This window comes from Talpa occidentalis, unplaced genomic scaffold, assembly GCF_014898055.3.
Source record: "Talpa occidentalis isolate TD23 unplaced genomic scaffold, MPIMG_talOcc4v2.1 talOcc4.3, whole genome shotgun sequence".
Lineage (NCBI taxonomy): Eukaryota > Metazoa > Chordata > Mammalia > Eulipotyphla > Talpidae > Talpa > Talpa occidentalis.
In genome coordinates this window covers 99,170,714-99,192,045 of record NW_023603184.1, presented here as the reverse complement: position 1 = coordinate 99,192,045, position 21,332 = coordinate 99,170,714, and the positions used below count along the sequence as shown (strand labels likewise).

The 21,332-nt window shown below is 38.6% G+C and overlaps 1 protein-coding gene and 1 pseudogene across 3 annotated transcripts in view; one reads left to right on the top strand and one right to left on the bottom strand.

Annotated features, from left to right (window-relative positions):
• The window catches only part of B3GALT1 (beta-1,3-galactosyltransferase 1), a 495,516-nt gene that overhangs the window by 263,903 nt on the left and 210,281 nt on the right, over positions 1 to 21,332 (bottom strand). The gene's annotated exons all lie outside the window — the stretch shown is intronic.
• LOC119255146 (60S ribosomal protein L6-like) lies at positions 15,084 to 15,569 on the top strand (annotated as a pseudogene).

Sequence of the window (21,332 nt, the reverse complement as noted above, 5' to 3'; positions counted from 1 at the left end):
TTAAGGGTTTACTACATGAAGGTTAAGACATGAGATGTTTATATACATCATGGTTATTTATTCCCTTAACCACCATAAGGTAAGGACCATTTTTTTAAAGATCCATTTATTTATGCATACAAGAGCTGGGGTACAGGCCAGAGGTGTGGGGGATGAGAGGATTCACCAGAGACAGAGTGGGGAACACAACAGGCAGATTGACCAAAGTACACTGCTGAGGGGAACAGCGGGCAAGTCAGGAGAGGTCTGCCACACCATATGGGTAGCTCCCTGATGGGGGCTGGGGGAATCGAACTCATGCTGCAGAGGCTATGGACAGCTTCAAAGTTTGCATCTCAAACCCTTGTGCCACCAGGGAGGCCCCATAAGGACCATTCTTATTCCCATTTCACATGTTAGAAAACTGAGGTTTATAGGTATTACTTGTTCAAAGTCATACCAACTGCAGGTAGAAGGGTCAGAATTAGAATCTTGGCTAGTGAACAGAGATTATGCTGGATTCCCCTGGAGGAAGTCCCAAAATATGGTGAGTCATGGTACAGGTAAAGATGTCTGATGGATACCCTTTTTTTTTGACATTTGCCTACAGAGTTATTGACTAAATGTACTATATAATTATGCCTCTCATATTTGTCCTTTCACAACTTTTCAATCACTAGGAAAAGTGCAAAATTTGTTTTCTGAATTTCTGAAAATTACATCAGCTTAAGTGTTTAGGAAAAAAAAAATATCTTAATGATTAAGAGCCTCACATCCCTAGTTATAGCTCCTAAATTATAAGTTTAAATTGTGCCCACCAAAAAGATCTGGTTTATATTACTAAGAAAAATGAATCATAGTAGGTAATTACAACAATTTGGAGCTTGAAAAGATGTTGTCCGGTGCAGCTTTAGCACTTCACAGATGAGGATTGAAGGCACAGAGGTGTCATGGATTGTACCCAGCTCCACTGTTAGGTGGAGGTGGGAGAGGAGCAGTCATAGGATTCTGTGTTTCCTTAGAGGTACATAAAATAGATAGAAAGCCTGACTTGACCAGTAGTCAAGGTTTCCCAATTCTAAGTTATGCCACCAAATAACTATGCTCTCTTTGGGTATCATTTTCACCCTGTGAGTCTCAAATTCCTATTATAAAAAGGAAAGCTTCTTAAAACAGATTGAATTCCATGTTATAAATCCCTTTTACTTTTTGTCTGCTTTATAAGTGCTACTAAGTAGTTTACATAAGTGCTTAGTCTTGGGCCTCCCCGGCGGCGCAGTGGTTGAGCTCTAGGCTACGAAGCTGCCTGCAGCCTTGGCAGCGCTGGTTCGTCCCCGGCCACCGGCGAGGGTCCCACATGGCGTGCAGGCCTCTCCTGCCACGCCCACTGCTCCCCTCAGCAGTGTGTTTCGTCAGTCTGCCTGTTCTGTTCCCCACTCTGGCTCTGGTGAATTCTCTCACCATCCCGTGCTTCTGACTGCTTGTATAAATAAATAAATAAATCTTAAAAAAAAAAGTGCTTACTCTAAATAAGTAGTTCTGTTTATTTTTGAAAAATGATAAAAATGAAGTTGTATTTTTATGGGTTTTCTCAATTTTTATGTGAAAATATCTTTGTCTAGACTGTTGTGCTTGCTCTGTACCCAAGAATCTAGAGTGGTCAGAACTGAAGGAAAATTGATAATCATGTACTCAAGGAATTTACAGGACTAACAGAATGAGGGCATATTACAGTTGAGACAATGTAGGGTTGAAGAGGTGAAAAGACTCTCAAGCTCATCCAGTTTGTTGGGGGCAAAATTCCACTTCTCTTTGCTTCTAGCATTGAGAATTTTCTACTACAAGTAAAATCCCTGGTGCTGAAAGCGCTTAGCTGTAATTAGCAATGAAGGTGAGATTCTAAGAACAGTCTCCTCACAATAAGTCTTTGAAAATCTAGGACATGGAATGTTCCATTGGCTATCCAAAAATAATGGTAAAAAAGAAATTTCAGATAAAATTGCAAAGCTGTCATATAAGAAACCAGCTATGAGGTCTGAGAACCCTTCCCCAGCATGCTCCAGACCCACACAGGGGAGGCACCACTTCTCATTTATCTGCTTTAATTTGGTCCATGTTGCCCTAATCTAGAGGAAGCCAGTATTAGCCTACATAGTGCCTTGGTGTGAATTTAGAAAAAGGAGCCTCATATGGATAGCTGAATTAGAATAAGTTACCTTATCTAGATGACATACAGTACCTTAAGATAAGAAATAACTTTGTGCCCCCCCCCCAATCTACTCCTTCTCCAGGAGGATGCTGACACCTCCAGAGCACACTCCTGAGAGGAGACCAATAACTGATTTTCATCCTTTCTTCCTTCACTTGACAGGGCACTTTGTGCAATTACACACACTGCACATCTCTGTGCAGTGGATCTGCTGTCTGTCTCATGAATCCCCTGGAGTGTAGAATGAAATGTGGTTGTAGAATTCTTTGTTGGATACCCCAGTGCTTATGCTCCTTTCTCCCTAGTGTCAGAGAATATGTTTTCTACTTGTTGATCAAAGGCAATATCCCCACTAACACCATCTATCTCATGTCTCAACCCAGTCAAACTGTATTTTTAAAAATTTTATTTTCTCCTTTTATGGTCTAGGCTTAGTCACAATACACAGGATCTTATACCCTATCCTCAGCTTAGTTCTCCCATATAGTAATAGCAAAGACCTTGGAGAAAAGTATAGTAATAGCAAATAGCTTGGAGAATGTTTAAATACCAAGAATTTTAATTAAGTTTAAGAGCCCATTGTGTAGTATGTTTACTTTAATAAGAAAATAGTTTAAAGAAAGGATTCTTCAAGTGCTTAGGGAATTTAAAAGCCAGTATATTTTTGCTTTTTTAGCTTCACCTTTTATGTATCCTCTTTCCTCACAATTATTCTTGCTAGTTGTTTACCAAAACTTTTTTCTTTTTTCTTTCCCTTCTAGTCTCACAGGTAGAGCATACTTCCCAACCTTACAGTTAAATGTGCTTTATGACTAAGACTACCAAATGAGCAAGTGGATGAAACTAATAAGCTACATGTGGGTCTAGCCCAAAAAAATCTCCTGTGCAGTCTTCCATGTTCTCCATCTTTCCTCAGTCAGTGGGTTCAGTAGAGATCTGTGGCCCTGGGGGATAACAGGCCAGTGGATCACAGGTATGTGGGTCTGTGAACAACTGCAGAGCTGACCACCCATGCCAACCCTCACTGGATTGTAACAGAAATGAGAAAGCTTTTGGATGAAGTCAGTGAGATTTGGTAGTTGGTTTTATACCTGACCACAAAAGCCTACAGCATAACGCACTTTATTCCAATATTTGCTAGGTCTAGAGAGAAGTCAGACAACCACTAGGGGCAGCTATCCTTTATACAGTAGAGTAAATTCAACCGCATCATGCCCTTGCTCTTTTCTCTCAAGACAGTGTAAAGTAACTTCAGTATATCAGTATTCTGGGGATCATCATGCAATTTCAACACTCTGTGTGAATATATACAATGGACCAAAAGTCCTGGGTTCATGGGTATCTTCCCTAATACTGGGAATAGATGGCGGTTGTTTTTCCTTCTTCATCATATTGCCACAGGCTATTCTAGGAAGAAAAGTGAGTTTCTAGAGACTTACTGCATTTTAGATCATGAAATCCAGTGTGCATGCTTTAAACTCTATGACTTTCTCCCAAGTACTCTGACTTTCAGCTACAGAATAATAAATGTAGTTTTTTAAAATGTATGCACTATATAAAATTACCTCATTATCTGAGTTTTTTAAAAAGATTTATTTACTTATGCAAGGACTGGGGTCCAGGTCAGAGACGTGGGAGGGTAAGAGAATTCACCAGAGACAGTGGTGAACAGAACAGGCAGACTGACTGAAGTACATTGCTGAGGGGAGCAGGAGGCGAGGCCTGCCACGCCTTGTCGGTTTCTACCTGGCTGGTTGGGAATTGAACCTGCTCTGCAGAGGCTGCAGGCAGCTTCACAGCACCGCACCAACCTGCTGCACCACAGGGGAGGCTCCTCATTATCTGAGATTAACTTGTATATTCCATCTGCTTTCTCCCACTCCCTTAGTAGATAGTAAGGCAAAGAGATGGGAAAGATGGTTACTTTGGAGATTAGAACCACTTGTAAATAATTTTGAGTAGGTGGTAAGATAAGTAGGTCTATAACAATGTAGAAAATGGAAGGAAATATTACTGTACATAATCAAAAACAAGTTGAAACTTGAGAACTGAAAATCAAAAAACTAAAAAATACATGGAGACTATATCAAATTGTAAGGTAGATTTGATACAGCTATTCATCAGCTCAAAGATTAAGAGTACAGGAAAGCATTTTTGAAGTGTTTTTCCTTAGACCTACTTTTGTTTTGGAATATCTTAATGCAAACACTGAAAGGGAAAATGAAATCACGAGCTTTTTAACAGCAATAATATTTGAACCTAAAATTAGTTTAGAAGAAGACAGCAAGTTTCTGCAAGTTTTCAAATCATAAAGATTCACATCCTCTGACCCTATAAAATGTTCACTGCTTGGCACTGAGTCCTTCTGTGATTCCAGTAAACTATCTGGCTCTCCAGACCACTTAGTGCTGAGACATGGGAAACTACAAGTTGGATGGCATCACAGACAGGGCAAGAAGCTACTTACCACTGTCCAGTGACCACTCTACCCTAAGCGGGAGGAAGAACGCTTGCTGTGTTTGTTGCTGTCCCTAGATATTATAGCTGAGAGTTGAACGCCATAAGGCAAAAGGAAACTTATTGGCCAATATGTAGAAATTATGTTAATAATATTAATGGTCAGCTCCTGATGGCAGGGAGTCCACCTAAGGTATGCCACATGGAGTGAAAAGCGTAAATTTATTTGTGAATTTAAGGCAACAGGGTGCCGTGGATAGTCCATGCATGTTCTGAAGGTCAGGATTTGGTTCTAGTTCTATTTCTACTAAGATTAGCATCCTAGGAAGGTTGTTATAAACTTTTTTTTTTCCTTCTATGCAAAGTAAGAATATTAATACCTGCTTCATTAACTTTGTGGGTTCACACACAGTGCTGCTTTTAACTATTATAAATAACTTACATTGGTAAAAATTAATAATTCATTTAATACAATTCTCTAAGAGTTTATTAAGAGGCTTGTGTATTCTCAGGATTGAGTTAGAAATTGTAAGTGATTCTAAGAAGTAGTTAGACCTTAGTTTCAAGGAGATTACAACTATTTGGGAAGTCCACATATACTCAGAAAGCAATAAATATTAATAGAAAATCACATGTTATTATGATTGAATGTAGGCTATAGATGAGGGGCAGGATTTGAATTGGGTGAATTATATTCCTGAATGAGTTAAGAGGCAAAAGACATGCATTTAAAAAAGAACCCATTCAAATTAAGTCCTTTTAGATTTATCTTATTCCTAGAAGTTTAGTTGAACAAATGTGGCTGCATGCAAAAGACACAAATGACACAAATGCCTGATTAAATTTATGACTTAAGGCAAAAAATCTCCCCCTCCTCTGCAAACAAGCATACACATACACACACACACACACACACACACACACACACACACACACGCAGTCCATGGTTAGGCAATCCAGCGGTGGTATGGTATAGTCTCAACTTGATGCTACTAGCCCAATGTTTCGATTTCCATGGTCCAGAAGCATACGTGCTCCAGCCATACATGTGCATTACAGACTGCAGGAAGGTGGTAAACGGGCAGGGGTGGAAGAGCCCACCCTGCCTCTTTTAAGAAGATAGCCTAGAAATAAACTAATTTCCATTTACTTCTCATTTTCAAAACTTATTCATGTGACCAAAATGACATGTAAGGTTTCTAGGAATTACAGTGTTTGAACATTTAGCAGAGCAAAATAGAATTGATATTAGATAGTAGGAACACTGAGGCTCTAATAAGATTCATTTCTATTTTCTTTCTCCTTTACGTAAAAAATTAAAACAAGCCCAATAAAGACAGGAGGCAGAGAGAACATCTATGTGGGCTCCCATTCCAGTTTTCTTGATAATGTGGTAAGGTTACTGCATCTTTCTCCACTTCTTTTTCTCAGCTCTAAAATGAGAGCTAGACCACTTAACTGACCTGAAACTCTATAATTCTATCATGGCTAAGAGCCTACTGGTAGAGCTGGACCCACTGACTTTATAAAGTGGAAAATGTTCAAGAGTTTAACCTTAAAAGATTAGATCAGGTCATTGATCTAGAGAAAGGTTTACAGTCCCAAAACTACAAAGGGTGGGGATGGAGGTCTCCTTTCTCACTGATTTTGGCTGTAGAACACATAGCCAATGGAAACTGTCACTTAGAAGTTGTTGATCTGAAGCTTTATGAGCCTCTGTAAGCAGAACATTTCATGCAGTAAAACCTGCTGGATCTAATTCTTTTTGGCAGGCAGCTTAGGGAAAGCATGGAAAGAAGTCAGAGGACCTTGACTCTTGTCCTGGTTTGGCCACTCACTGTAATACCCCTGGGAATTACATCCAATCATTTAACTTTCAATCTCAGTTTTATCCATGTAGAGATCCAGATATCTCTCTCCCCTCCTACTTAGGAATTTGATAAAAATTTCAATGTGCAGGGGCCTCCTTGGTGGCGCAAGGGGTTAAGCACCCCTCTGTGAAGCAACCCACAGCCTCTGCAGCACGAGTTCAATCCCTGGCCGGCCAGGGAGACATAGCAGACCTCTCCTGTCTCGTGCACTGCTCCCCTCAGCAGTGTATTTTAGTCAGTCTGCCTGTTCTGTTCCCCGCTCTGTCTGTGGTGAGTTGTCTCATGGCCCAACCCCGCATCTCTGGCTTGTACCCCAGCTCTTGTATGCATAAATAAATAATTTAAAAAAAAAATTCAATGTGCAGATACACCAAACAGGTTGGCCATGTGAAAAATAAAATGATCACTTAAAAATATGTTGAAATATGTCACTCTGCCCCAGGTGGAAGGTTCCAGTAGCAGCATCAGCAACTACAGACTAGCATCTGAGGAAGTGCAATTCTTTATGACTTTGAGAAGAGTAGGGATGTGTAAAAGTGGTAGAACTGAGCCAGCAACAGCTGAGATCTCAGCTTCCTGAGCTATAGATGGATTACTTCCAGCAGCTCATAAGCCCAGCTCCATATAAAGCCTGAGTGGCAGATTCCCAGATATGATGCTGAATGCTGGGAAGCAGTCAGGGGCCATAGTGGGGCAAAGGAATATGAAGGATGAGGATGCATGCTGGCCTTGAGTAGGCCTGGCTCAATGCAGCAACAGTGGACAACCAACAGTTGTTTTCTGGTACTTAGAATAATTCATATTCCTCCGGGGTAGTGCTGCTGGAAGGTGCTTGATTATACTACAAAGACATGAGTGGGTGGAAAAGTTCAAGATAAAAAAAAAATATTGCTAGGATGTGGAGATGGGTGTTTTAAATTAAGCAGGAGCCCAACTCTGCAAATTGGTACCGTTAGATGCTAAAATTTGATAAATACTGCATCAGACTTTTTTTTTTTTTCAATCCCCTTTGTGTAGTAAGGATTTCCTTTTAACACAAAGAGAGGACTGGCTCTTGCCCTCGGTATTAGAATGTGATTTTTAGGTCCCTGGACTGTCCTGCCTGATAGGTGTGGCCTTCCTCCCCTCTCCCCCCCTCCCCGCCCCCGGGGACATTCAAGACTTAGGATCTTTCATATTTGTTTTGACCTCTAGAGGAACTAGAAACTGAAGATATTATCCTGAATATCCAGAAGGGATTGGAAACTAAACCTCACCCATGGGTAGTATGTGACTGAGCACTAATAAAAACTCTGGGCACTAAATGTCAAAGTGAGTTACCCTGATTGGCGATACTCTGAGTGGCTGAGTTGAGTTGTTATGCCTCACATAATAGCAGGAAGAAGTAATACCATACAGCATTCCCTAGGGATAGGAAGACAGGAAGCTCTGTCTCCGGACCTCTCCCTTACTTTGCCCTATCTGTTTCTTTCATTGGCTGGTTCTAATTTGCATCCTTTCACTATAATAAAACTGTAACTTTAACACTTCTTTGAGGTGGGTCATTCTAATGAATTATTTAGCCCAAGGGTCCATGGGGAGCCTGAATTTGCGGTCAGTGGTCTAAAAGTGAAGTGCCTAGAGATCTCTGAACTCGCGGCTGGTGTCTAAAGTGAGAAAAGGCCCTGAGATTTGGCAGACTTCTTGAGTTGGAGCAGCCCAGTGCAGACAAGGGGCCAAACTCCATAAACTTATGTCCCAACACTGCCCAAACAAGGGGGGTCCGTGCCTGTGCAGCACCGTGGTCTGAACCTCATCCCTGCCAGCCTTAGTTAAGGGGCTACTGGGAAAGGGGCTATTTTGGGGAACCGCCAAAAGGAAGCGAGGAATATAGACTTGCTCTTGCTTCACTTCTATTGGCTCTGCTATAAAAGGCAGTTGGGGAGAAGTGGGGGTTAGTCCTTGACCTCAGTAGTAGTTGCAACTCTCACCTGGAACTATAACAGTGTGATAGGTATAGAAAGTGGAGGTTCCAATTTCCCTGCCCCACCCAAGGAGGAGCTGAGCAGGGAAAGAAGACTGGAGGAAGACCAGGAACAAGGAGATGAAGAGAAGACCCAGAAGAGGCACATGGAGCAGAAAGACATGAAGAAGTTGTATTTGTTTCTCGGCCTTGGACTTGTACCAGGGTCTTTGGGGACATGGAAGGAGACATTTGAAAGAGACAGAAATGCATGAGAGATCCATGGGGAGGATGACAATGGCAGCCTTTATCTTAACTTGTATTTTGATTTTGTTCTTTTCCTTTCAGATTTGCCTGGCCCCTTCAGCCCCTTTCCTATGGGTATGAGTCACCACCAGAAGGTACTGTAGACTTGTGGCAAGCTTTTGGGCCTCAGTCAACCCGCTCTGGGCCAAGCATTTACCCAAGAGGGGCTGGGTAACTTCGGGTGTTTAATTGGAAATTATTTTAACTATATTCTTTCTCTTTTCGTCTCGTCATTGCACACTAATTGTATTAGTTATTTTCTATTGAATTTCTTATGCATTAGTCTGCTTAGTGTTCATGTGGCAGATGGCAGACCCATTTAGAATGTGTGGGTTTGGTGGTCCTGAGCTGCCTCTTACTCACTCTGCCTGCAAACAGCACCATCTTTTGGTAACTGGACCTTGTCCCTTTCATTCTACTCTGCTAGCTTTTTCTCCCTTTACCGTGTTATTTAGAACATTATTTTTTCTTTTGCTGGATCAAAGGACCTTTTGTTTGCATTTGTGGTATTGTAACAGGGTGGTCCCCAGGAAAGGGGGAAGTTCCAGGTTCCCTGCCCCACCCAAGCCCCACCCAAGGGAGGGAACCTGGAACTTCCCCCTTTCCTGGGGACCACCCTGTTACAGTATCAGGTGGCTAGATCCAGAACCAGTGAGAGGTTCTGACCAGGTTACAATTTTTAGCCCTTTGTCTAGTAACACTTGCAGTTTGTGTTAGATGTTTCCATTGAATTAGGTGCCTGGAAGGTTATGCTCTTGATCTTTAGTTTCAATAACTCTAGGTACCCCCTCACCTAAAATCTCCTTTAGGGTCTGCTGGATCTTTGTAGTTAACAGCAACTTGGCCATTCAAAATCCACTGTCCTTTTCTTTATACTTTTAAGGGCACTCGAATGTACCTACATGGTTCAGGAATTAGATCATAGCTGGTAAAAGTCCATCATAACAGTTTTAATTTCTATTCTGGTGATTTACTTCTGGCCATTGAGCCCTAAGTAGATTTATACAGGGTACATTACTCTGGGGATAATTTTGCCTTAGTGATAAGAGGATACTTGTAGCACTTCTCCCCTTGCTGGTTTGTTTACCTTGAATGTGATATAATTCCTGGAGGGCAGGTCATGAGGCTACAGGCCAACAAACTAAAGGGAACTGGATTGAGCCTAGGGGCACTAATGGCATTTTTGAGCCATTACATTAACTCTGGGCTACCTATTTTAGAGCTTTCTTCCTATGTAAGAAAAATAAACTTGCTTTTGTTTACATCCAGTATACATCTGATCCTTTACTGTGTGTAGTCAAATGCATTTAACTAGGCACAATTCCTCTTAGAAAGAAGAAACTCATAGGTTGCACCAAAACTAAGATATTCTGATTTCCATACCAACATCCTTCCTAAAACTTGTCTTCTATTTAATCACTTATCTGAAGAATGATAGCTTAATATTCTAGATACCATTCTGTATAGTAAGGAAATAACCTTTCAGCTATGGAAACTTAAAAGTTACATACAGTTCAATATTGCATTACTAGACCTAAAACAATTTAAGTTGAACTGATTTACCTTTTTCATTATTTTTATTTTCTTCTGTTTAATACATTTTTTTTTCCTGAATGTTTACCAACTCCCATCACTTTCTATCTTATGTATCCATGTGGTGCATGTCATATCCATTCATTGTAAAGCCACATTATCCCATCCACCAAAGCATTAATACTTTTAAAGAATTTTCAAAAATCTATTAATTTGATTTCAATGACCTAAAAGCATCTATGTAGTCCTTGCTGAAAATGTATTTATTTGATTTTATTTGAAATAAAAATCAAATTCACTGCATTTCTAACTAATTATTAAATAGACTTTCTCAACCATGTTCTATTTACATAAACAAACTTCCCTGCTGTGGAGGATAAATCCCATAAATTGAAATTTTTGTCTATTATTGACCCAATTAAGAGTATAATTAGCATATATTTTCCTTCCAAAATGTCTGAACCAAGTAACAAATAAAAAATCACTTTTCCTACTCTCTAATTTCTTAATATTAATGTTTAATTAGAAAACCTCCTAAGAGACTATTTACAGCTATATTTCAAACTAAGAACTTTAAGCTCATGCTTCAGAATCTTCTACTCTGGAGTATTTTTTTAAAAAAATTATAGGGTAAAAATTAAGTGACAGTATACATGCAAGAATGTTACTGTCAGCTTTGGAGACTATCTGACTTTCTTTCCTTTGATCTTGCAAAAGTAAAAACCTTAATAACAAGTCATACACCAATCGCTAGTATATTACAGTACTAAAAGGATTCTCCCTATCTTATGTAACCCACAAATTAAAAAGAAAAAAGATAAGAGAAACAGAATTCCACCTGTGGACTTAATTTTCCCTCAACATCCTGCCCACATTTTTGAAGTAAAAACAAACAAACAAAAAAGTAAACACTCGTCCATTCCTGTAAATGCATTTTGTTGACTTTACATCTCATCTTATTGGCATAGAACAAGTAAAAGTTTCTACACAATTTTAAACTAGGAGGATACTGTGCCAGTGTCTTTTCTTTCTTCAAAGTAAGGAGATTTTCAGGTAGAAGAAACAGACACTGACTTGTCCACATTTTCACAGAACAAGCATACAGCAAAACCAGCACTGGGCTCCCTATCACAGAGTTGTATGCTTTTTAGGATATCTCACAAGAATCAGTCTTTGCCTTATTTCAGACCTTGAAACCTGTCTTAGAAAATTGAATACAACTGAGTGAAATTGTTGAAAACACAAAAAGAATATAGAAAAATTTTGAAAGGGCGAATCCTTTCCCTTCTCTTTTATTTGGGCAGGCAGAAAAATCACCTTAAATCACTTGCACATGATAACAAGTGAAACATATTATTGCCTCACATTTTTAAAGGGTATAGCAAAAAAATGCCCTCATCTAATTGATTCAATAAGAAGCTGTAAAGAAGTTAGTAGTTTGGGTTTATTTAAACACTGGTTCAGAAGGACATACAAAGAAGCATTTAATGTCTTTTCAAAATATCCCTCTAAGATCAGTGTCCATTTTAATATCGCCACACACACAAATGGAGCTCGAGCAGTTCCTTCTAGGACATTAGTCAGCAAACAGCAGATTTAGGACTAACAGCCCCATGCTTAACCTCTAAACCCAATTCCATTTCAAATAGATGATTTGTCTTTTAACAGAATGGATCCCATGAAGAGATTAACCACTATGGAAATTCAAAGCACAGGTTAATTAGGAATAATGTCTTAAGTAATTATGGACAACAGGAGGAGTTTGGAGAGTTGGGAGGCATTCATGGAGGAAGATATAATCATCATTTGTAAACATTTAACAGGCTCTCAATAAATGTTCTGTTGTGCTGTCACAGTGACTGTAGGGAAAAAAATCTGTCTGTAGGGATAAAAAAGAAGTAGGAAATTGAGGTAGAAAATTTTTAAATAAACGAGACATCCGAAAGTCAAAACCAAAATATATCTGGATTACTCTAGAAAACTCTGAATTACTTTAAATCTTTATCTATTTCATTCTATGTAGTTTAAATCCTGTGTGAGACATTTTCGAGTATCCATGAGTATCCACCTCTTTCTAGAGGTGAAACAGGGAAAAGGCCCCCCCACAAAACTTTTACAACCTCAAGTTACCTAAAATGGTTTTGAATTCTTGTCTGATTGTTTACATATAAGTCAGCTGCCATAAAATCAATAGTTTTTTTTTTTTTTTTTTTTTTTGAAGTGGAGAATAGAAATGAAAGAAACATTGGCAGGGACAAACAGCAGCATCTTTAATCAAGTAATTCAGAAAAGCAAAAATGGACAGCATATCCCTCTGTATCATATAATTAGAATAAAATCAGAGAGGGCAACACTTTTTTTTTTCCTATCTGAATGGGAGGATGCAGGATGAAAAAGCAATATGAGTAGCATATTTAAAAATGAAGGCCTCAGAGAACTTATACCTCAGTGAAAAAAGCCTATGCATAGAGACCACTTAAAAAATAAGAAGTCATTGATTACTAAACTATTTTTTATACAAAATAACCTTGCTTAGCAAATAAATAATTCTGTTTTAAAGTACTTCCAAAATTTCACCCAAAAAAGCATGACTAATGCTGTTATTTTGGGTTCTTTTGAAAATTGACTTAAATGTGCCAAGACTAAAAAGTGATCACTTTAATTACTTGATATAATATGCACTGTTTCCATTTGGTTGGTAGCCTTGTTTGAATGAGATCATTTCATATTCCCAATATTCCTGCCTTGTATTTCTCAAGGTTTCATAGAGAAAATAATTCAATTCTTGAGCACTGTATTTAATGGAGAATAAAATATAAAAGTTAATTTAATGGTAATTTAAAAGTAATAGATATATGCGAGATGAAACACTGGCTCACCAAATAGAACAAAATGGTGTATAGACAAAAAACAATAACAATCAAGTAAGTTAGGTGAACTTCACTGATTTCTCTAAGATGTAACAGAAAATAAGCATATGGTATTTTGCGTAATTTGGATTAAAAAATCCTGATCTGTAGTTTCATTATTAAAAGAAAACCAGTGAGCATCCAGACTATTACCAGGAAGAATGTTAAGCCACCAAACAAGTAATCTCCAGCAGCACCTTTCAAACAAGGTGCCTATCAAACATGCAGGGATCTTGTTGAAATGTAGATTTGGATTCAATAGGTTTGGGGGTGGGTTCTGAGATTTCTGTGTCTCCAACAACTTGCTTAAAAGAGAAAAGATGGCTACTGGACTGGAAACCACATTTTGGGTAGTAGGGCACCGTAATGTTATAGGGCAGGGAGAGGGGCAGCCCAAACCCCGCAAACCTGCCTATTCTAAAAGGGTTCTGCCATCCGCCGCATCAACACAAAACATATGAGACTTTAATGGGAAGGAACTTTAATACAACTAGGAAACAAGACAGGAAAGGCGAAGAATCTAGTTTCTAAATCAAGCACCCAAAGTTACCCGTCCCCTCGTGGGTAAAACTCCATCCAAATGGGATTGACCCAGAGCAAGGCCCCAAAGCTTGCCACAAGTCTAAAGCATCTTCCAGGGGGGACCCACAGAAACGGGTCAGAAACAACTAGACAAGACCGGAAGGAAAAGAGCAAAATCAAAATCAAGATAAAAACTGCCATTGTCACCTCCCCACGGGTCTCTCACCCACATCTGTGTTACCCAGTCCACGACCAAAAGGTAAGCTCAGTTTCTTCACATGTCTCTTGGCCCCATGTGCCTCCTCCAGGTCTGCTTCTGGATCTCCATCCTGCTTCCTTCCTTCCTCAGTCTCCTCTGCATCCTCTTCTCTTCCTGCTCAGCTCCACCCTCCCTTGGGTGGGGCAGGGAACATGGAACCTCCCCCTTTCTTGGGAACCACCCTGTTATAATAACATAGAGAAGGGACAGGTGAAGGTGCTGTTTTGAAGCCTGGGTTGAATGAGGAAGTAAGACAACCTGGTCAACTTCTAGTTTAAATAATTTTCTTACTACTTACTAGGGCTACTGAGAAGAGAGGAGTCACCCAGAGACTAGTCAGAAGAATTATTTTTGCAATAGAAAAAATGGACTAGTTTTCATGGAATATAACACTGGGGAAATGTCTATTTTGTAACTGCTTTTGGCTAATTCATATGAATGGATTCTACTTGTTCCTAAGACATAAAAGCTGAGTCATATTCAATATATCCTTTTTTCTTTAAGGAATAAAGTTACTTTTCTCCATTGCAAAAAATAAATTAATTATTAATTTTATTTTTAGCCAAGGCTTGGAAAACAAAAAAAAAAAATAATTAAAGGTTTTCCAAAGAGTTGCTCGAATTTAGGTAGGAATTATATCTGATTATTTTCGTATTTTCATTAGTATTTTGCAAACCAAATTTTATTATCTTTGCTTCAGCTTATCTTCTGATCATCTCAAAATAAAACTGGATTGATCAGAATCTGAGGACTTCATCCTCTTCCCCATCTTGCAAGATGGTGGGTGAAAAAACTGAGAAGCAAACTACTAAAGAGAAAAACATGAAGCCAACAATGCTGGTAGGTACCAAGATTAAAACAAGGGTTATAAAAAGCCAAGAAGGGGAAGCCCCACTGTGTCAAAATCCCAAACAAATCAGCAGAATTGGCAGCTATTCCCAATCGGCTCTGTGTTCAGGAAGGTCATATAGAAGAGTAATATATTCAACAGCTAAATGCAGGATTGAAAAGAAAGATTCTTTCTACTGTCACAAAATTAGTTGGTAGTGACAAGAATGGTGATACCTGGAAATGCCTAGATACTCTCCTATAGAAAATGTCCTCCAAAGATGTTGAGCCAGAGAAAAAACCCTTCAGTCAGCAGGTGAGAATCCTCTGTGCTAGCATGGCTCTTGGGATCATTCTGATCTCTCTCACTGGGCATCACAGAGGCAAGAGGCATCACAGAAGCAGCTGAAAGTGACTTGCTAGCTATGACTGAACCTCTGTCCTCAATCACGTTCCTGTGCATAGAACACATCAGAAACTTGTCACTGCTACCTTCACCAAAATTGCTATCAGTAGTGTGAAACTTCCCAAACATCTTCACTTCAAGAAGAAGAAACTGCGTAAATCCAGATGCCAGGAAAGTGAGATCCTGAACACAGAGAAGAAATACAAGATACAGAGTAGCACAAGGTTGATCAGAAAGCTGTGGGCTTGCAAATTCTACCAAAAATCAAAGCTATTCTTTAGCTCCAGAGCTACCCCTGATCTGTTCTTGCTCTCAGTCAGAATTTATCCTCACAAGTTGGTGTTCTAAATATCTTACAATTTAATAAAATAATTGATGCATTTTAAAAATGTTTAAATAAAGCTGTAGAAACAAAACAAAGGCTACTTTAGGCTAGCTATGAACAGTTACATGAGAAGAAAATGGGTATAGCTCTGCAACTGATTTTACTATTATTCAATTTCCACATGTTTATATGACCTACAGTTTATGCTGTAATGTCAAAGAATAATCAGCACCATTCTGTCCTCTCACAAAAATATTTTAGTAGCATAAATCATATCAGCTTGAGGTTCCAAATATAACACTTTGTTTAAAGAGGGCAACCTGATTTTGCAAAGTAATGTATTGTTCTGGGTTTATTTGGGGTAATGAATAATTTTCATCTAACCTTTGCTTGAAGTGTATACCTGGGAAATTGCAAATATTTGCATTTTTGGATTTTCTTTGTCCTTGGAGGTCTCATTTCTCTGCTTAGTATTGCGTTACAAAGATTTTTTTCATTGATAAAGCTAATTCAATAACAGTCTAAATTTTTTTTTAAATAGAAAAAAGATGACTATATTCTACTTAAGCTCTTTTTTGAGAATTGTAATCATGTGTATATTATTGGGGAAAGAATGGAGGCTGACACAATTCATATGAGCTTAAGAAGATTAACCTACTTTTGTTATTCTTATTGGATTCTTTTCATTTGTCACTAATTTTTAGCAGAGTGTCTTTAACAATTGCAAAACAAGAATTTTTATCTTTTTCCATTTTCACATAAATATTATAAAGTATAATCTGATATATTACCTCAGGGTTCTTTTCACCAGGAAATAATGTGGAATATAAGAAACATTTGTCACCTAGATTTTGAGGTATAATTAGATCTGCTGGATAAATTATATTTTTGTCATTCTTAGATTAATATCTATGATATTATTCACCTATCAGTTATGTGTCAGTGCTCTAGAAGCATATATGGATTTCTCATGAAAGTTAAGATGCCCCACTTGAGTATTTTGAAGAAGTTCTCCCTAAAACTTTGGTTTAGGTTCATATTTAATTCAGCACTTTCCTTGATATATAACTTTTAAAAATACTTTTGAAGACTATTTTTGCATAGAAGAACTGGGGTGCAGGCCAGAGGTGAAAGGGGTGGGGTGAGAGGATTCACAAGAGACAGATTGGGGAGCAGAACAGGCAGATTGACTGAAATACATTGCTGAGGGGAGCAGTGGGCTAGGCAGGAGAGGTCTCCTGCACCATGTGGGTCGGTCCCTGGTTGTGGATAAACTCAGGCCCTTGTGGTGATAGTGCTAAGACTTAACCCCTAGCAACAAGGGAGGCCCAATTTATAGTTTTAAAATACTTTTCAGATTACACAAAGATGAATTGAAGTTATTTTCTTTTTCAATTTTTTATATTTGAAGAATAATGAAAGTTGTTTTCTGAAAGCAGTGTGATAAGATCACTGCCCCACCCAGGCTCACACATGGAAGGGAATGTGGTCACTACTGTATTCAAGTCTTTTTTTTTTTTTTTTTTTTAAGATTTATTTATTTATTTATACAAGAACCAGCATACAGGCCAGATGCGTGGGAGGGTAAAAGGATTCACCAGAGACAGGGGAACAAAACAGGCAGACTGAGGAAATACACTGCTGAGGGGAGCAGCAGGCATGACAGGAGAGTTCTGCCGCACCATGTAGGACCCTCGCTGGCTGGCCGGGATTGAACCAGCACTGCAGAGGCTGTGGACAGTTTCACAGCGCTTCACTCAACCGCCTGCGCCACCAGGGGAGGTCCTGTATTCAAGTCTTAAGCGGTCAACGCTGGTTGCAAATATCCTTTGGAATATAATCTTGTATCCTGTATCAAATGGGATAAATCCTCCCTACAATTGACCATAGTAATTTCACAGTTAGGACTTTCCCCCCAAATAAATAGATATGGAAAACTAAACAGGAGAGGTCTGCTGCGCCATGTGGTTATCTCTCCAGCCGGCCGGCATCGAACCCACACTGCAGAGGCTGTGGACAGCTTCACAGAGCTGCGCTCAACCCGCTGCACCACCAGGGGGGCCCCATTTTGGAAAACATTAGACTATACATTGCATAAGTTTATGCTTAAAATATGTCAAAGAGAAACAATTAGAAATAATTAGAAAATTATTTTACTGTGATCTACCTTTCAGAATTTATGCCTTAAATTAACACTTGACAGAAGTATAGATTTGTTGCCTGTGGTAAATAAAAGAAACCAACATAATTCAAGTTATCAGCAAAAATTTCCCAATTTTGTATGAACTAACTTTAAAATCTATTATAGTTATGGGAGTGCTAAACGTAGGAGATATATCTGTACTGCTAAAATACTTGTCAAACTAGAAATCTCCCAATGATTCACCACAGCTTAGTCTCGGTGTAATAAAAATTCAATGCCATGACAGGCACAGAACCTGTGCTGTAAAATATAGTAACTTCAATACATGATTGAGGAACAACTAATTTGCAGAAGATGCTGTGGTTGGTGCTGAGAATTAAGTAATTAAGTGTACAAGAAAACTTTACAAATGAAGACTGTCAGATATGTCTCCCTAGAAGTGAAACCATCTCACTACGTGCCTTGAGTTAGGACAGTTATAATGCTGGTTGAATGCCCCTTTCAAAGAGTTTTGCAGAATTTACACTCTTAACTAGGCCAAATTCTGCTAGAAACATGGCCAATAAAAAACAAAACACAAATTGGGCAAACACCAATTCTCATTTGCATTAGAGGAATTTTTGGACACAGACATGAAAATTTAAGATTTGGGTATATTCAAAGAGGCAAAAATGATCTGTTTGTATTTTACATTATTTGGATTTGAAAAATGTATTTATGTAACTATTTTGCTCAATCATTCAAAGGATTGTGTACAAACATTCTTCCAGTGGAAAAAAAAATCATCAAATTTAATAAAATGTTTTATCTAGAAGGCAAAAAAAAAAGATTGATATATTTCATTTCATAAAAGAAAAACACTTGCATGGATAATATATAAGCTGGAAAAATATTTCCAATTCACAACTAATTTTCTTAATGTAATAAGTACTTACAAATGAAAAAGAATATGCTAATAATTCAATTTTCAAATGTGCAAAGAATACAACAAACACTTATAGAGAGAAAAAATTTCTTAAACGGGAAAAGATCTTCAAGCTCATGGATAACATGAAAAAATGTACACTGGATGATTTGTGCCAGTTTAATCACACTATTGAAGAGGCAAGTTACAAATAACAAAAGAATGAGGGCAGAGGGAGGTGAGGAGGGATTATGGCCAAAATAAGGGAAGTGGGTATTGTATGGGGAATATAACCAAAATGAAAATGCATACATTGTGCAAAAATGAAAAATTATGTAAGAATATATAAAATAAAAAAAAAACATACTTGGAAAAAAATAACAGAAGAAGAAAACAGAATGAACACTTTACCACTGATGTTGGAGACATAAATACAGATTCAAATTTACCTTTGTATATAGACACAGAAAAATTATGGAAGTACATGTTTACATATTTTACCCAATTCCAGACCTTGTAGTATTGGTACTCCAGTTGTAATATACTCAGGATCTAAACATTGATACCTAAGTACCAATCTCCAATAAAGGAACTAAGGGTCCTTGAAGGAATAGCTGGTTGTACAGTTGGGTAATGAAAATAAATGGAGGGCCTCCCTGGTGGCGCAGCGGTTGAGCGCTGGGCTGCAAGGCTGGCTGCAGCCTCTGCAGCGCAGGTTCGATCCCTGGCCGCAGGGGAGGGTCCCACATGGTGCGACAGACCTCTCCTGCTGGGCCCGCTTCTCCCCTCAGCAGTGTATTTCGTCCATCTGCCTGTTCTGTTACCCGCTCTAGCTCTGGTGAATCCTCTCACCCTCCCACGCTTCTGACTGTACCCAGTGCTTGTATAAATAAATAAATCTTTAAAAAAACAAAAACAAAAACAAATGGTGATAATGGAATATCTTGTATCAGAAAATAAGGATGTGCTCAACTAACAAAAAGTCCGGGGCTATGTCAAAGGGATACAGGAAGCTGCCTGAAAAAGAATTCTCAAATGCTATATAGAAGATTTTGAACAAAGGCTATATACAAGATTTTGGGGCCCTCCCTGTTGGTGCAGGGGTTAAAATCTCAACACCATCAAGCTATCACCAGCCACTGCAGTCTGAGTTCAATCTCCAGCCAGGGGGCCTCCCCGGTGGCGCAGCGGTTGAGCACTGGGTTGCGAAGCTGCCCACAGCCTCTGTGGCGCCGGTTCGATCCCCGGCTGCTCCCCGGCCACTGGAGGAGGGTCCCACATGGCGCGCAGACCTCTCCTGCCGCCCGCTGCTCCCCTCAGCAGTGTACTTCGGTCCTTCTGCCTGCTCTGCTCCCCGCTCTGGCTCTGGTGAATTCTCTCACCCTCCCGCGCTTCTGACTGTACCCAGTGCATGTATAAACAAAACAAACAAACAAATAAATAAATAAATAAAGCATGCCTCTATAAAAAAAAAAAAAATCTCCAGCCAGGGAGCTAACCCACATGGTGCAGCAGACCTGTCCTGTCTCGCCTGCTGCTCCCCTCAGCAGTGTATTTCAGTAGATCTGTCTGTTCTGCTCCCCACTGTCTCTGGTGAATCCTCTCACCCCGTCCCACCTGCACTTCTGGTCTACGCTCCAGTTTTTGTATGCATAAAAGTAAATCTTAAAAAAATACAACCAGTGTTGGATTATATACTAAATATAAAACATAGGTGAGTCTATATTAACATAAATGAATGTATATTAATATGAATAACTATTATATTAATATAAACATAAGTCTATATTGACATAAATGTCTATATTAATATAAATAAATGAAGGATAAAGTATAAATGTACTCTGTCTAATGTTTCTGTAAATTGAAAATGATTTAAATAAGGCATAAAATGTTTATATACCATAAATAATGAGAAATATTCTTATATATTTCTAAATAAAAGCAGACTAGAAAATGGAACAATAAGATTTCAGTTTACAAAATCATACCAAAACAAATTTAAAAAATATGCCAAACACAATTTCCTTTTTCTAAAATGGCAAATATCAAAATACTGATAATTCTAGATTGTTCAAAGTTTGGAAAAACGGGCATTCTCATTCAGGGACATGTCAAAGTGTCATCAAAGGGAATTTGGCAACATGTATATACTAAATATTCACCTATTTTACCTGTCAATTTTCCTAATAATTTATCCTAGAGAGGTCCTTGCACATGTTGGAAATGGCATATAAATGTGAAAATCCACTGCAACAGTTTTGGGAAAATCCAAAGTTTGTGAACAACTGAAATTTCCATTATTATGGGCTAGAGTATATCCCCTACATAGAATACCATATAGTGTGGTGGGAATGTAAACTGGTCCAGACCTTATGGAAAACAGTATGGCGATGCCTCAAAACACTAAATGTGGATCTGCTAGCTTACTCCTATGCATATATCCCCAAAATTCAAAAACACTAATTTGAAAGGAAATTTGCACTCCCATGATTATTATAATGCTATCTACTATAGCTAAACTATAAAAACAACCTAAGAACAGATGTGTAGATCAAGAAGATGTGGTAAATATGCATAATGGAATACTACTCACAAAAGATAAACTCATGCCATTTGTGGCCACAAGGATGGAGCTTGAAAGGATAATGCTAAGTGAAATAAATCAGAAGGAGAAAGATAAATACCAGATGGTATCACTAATATGTGGAATATAAAGAAACAAAGTTAATAATCAGA